At 39.9% G+C, this 1,477-nt stretch overlaps 1 pseudogene; it reads right to left on the bottom strand.

Moving 5' to 3' along the window:
- Nucleotides 1-240: 240 nt before the first annotated feature.
- On the bottom strand, nucleotides 241-1,177 carry LOC112724111 (uncharacterized; annotated as a pseudogene).
- Nucleotides 1,178-1,477: the final 300 nt, after the last annotated feature.

The following is a 1,477-nucleotide window of genomic DNA, read 5'->3' as shown; positions in this document are numbered from 1 at the left end:
ATAGAAAAAAAAAACTGTTCAATGTTAAGAGACATACTAAACCAGACATAGAAATTGATGTGTTCTATTTGTCATATTCTAACACTCAAAATACTATGATTCTATGAAGGAAAGATACCAACTAACATTGAATTAACTTAACTGGAACCTTCAGTGATAAAACCTTTCTTGTGACCTTCAAAGCCAGGCCGCAAAAGCTTTTTCTCTCTCTTTGCGATTTTATGCATCTTCTTTTGATGAATCCTCTCAGAAATATTATCTGATCTCTTTTGCTGCTTCTTTGCCTTCAACTGGTCCCTTGTTTGAATTCCCTCTTTCCATTTCTTTGCATTCTTCTGTTGCTTCTTCTTCTCTTTACGAATGCTTTTTCTAACAGCTTGGGATCATCATCATGAACCTTAATCCCCGATGCTCTATCCAATGCTGCTTTCCACATTTGCTTCTTTGCAACAGCCTCACCTTTCTCGGGATTATTCTTCACTTCCTCCAACTTCTTTGCCCTTTCAAGTTCCTTATGCTTTGAAAGTTTCCTCTTCTTCTTACCTTGCATCTCACCATCTGTAAGTTTGATATGACCAAACACAAGCTCATTTGAGGTCTCGGCAGCATCCTTCTTCACTTTCTATGTAGACTCTTTCTTTGCAACTTTATTTTCTTCATTTTCACTACCCCTCTTGCGTTTCCTGTCCTCAAACCTTCTCTTCGCATTTCTATCCTCCCTCTTCTTTGCCCTTCCCGAATTCTCGCAACTTGAATGAAACTCCTCAAGCTTACGATGAAGCTTTTGCCGAAGCTCTTCATAAGTCATAGACCGATTGTCCCCTTCAAGGGCAATGGGCTTAGCCTCACCGTCCTCCTCATCGCTACTCTCATTTGCTTTCTCCTTACCCAAGTTCTGCTTCAACAAGTCAAGAGTAGTGGCAGGGGGATTTTCAGGATCCAACCGTTCGCTTCAAGACTTCTTAATATTCTCCTTAGTTTCCCTCTTCACCTCAGCTTTCTTAGCCTTGCTGAGACCCTGAAACCACGGCTTATCCTTATCGTCGGTTAGAAGGAAAAGCTTGGCAGGGATGAGTTCAATCAACTTGTCAAAGAAAAGAGTATGGTCATGAATCACAGAGTCTAAATCTTAAACTGCATCAGCCTCTGCAACAGATTGTTGCTTCTTCTTCCTCATCTTCTTCTTCCCTGGGTCACAGAACTGAAATTAGTTTCCATTAGAGTTTAAGGTGGGAAAGCCTAGTTACTGAAACCTATGTGAAACTAAAAAATTCATCACTAATAATGGGAAAGCTTGTTACGAAATTGAACCTATAGATGATAAGAAAATGGAGGAGGGAAATTGGCACCTAAACCTTAGTGCTCTGAAGTAGAAAACCAGCAAATAGATGGAAAACGGAATGGCTGATCTTGTGCTATAGCAAATAGATCCTGCCACAGAAATATAATTTTGATTTCGAATAACCGAGTCAGAACA

Source organism: Arachis hypogaea, chromosome 11 (assembly GCF_003086295.3).
Source record: "Arachis hypogaea cultivar Tifrunner chromosome 11, arahy.Tifrunner.gnm2.J5K5, whole genome shotgun sequence".
NCBI classification, from domain to species: domain Eukaryota; kingdom Viridiplantae; phylum Streptophyta; class Magnoliopsida; order Fabales; family Fabaceae; genus Arachis; species Arachis hypogaea.
The sequence above is the reverse complement of the archived record's forward strand: the minus strand, read 5'-3'. Positions and strand labels throughout refer to the sequence as shown.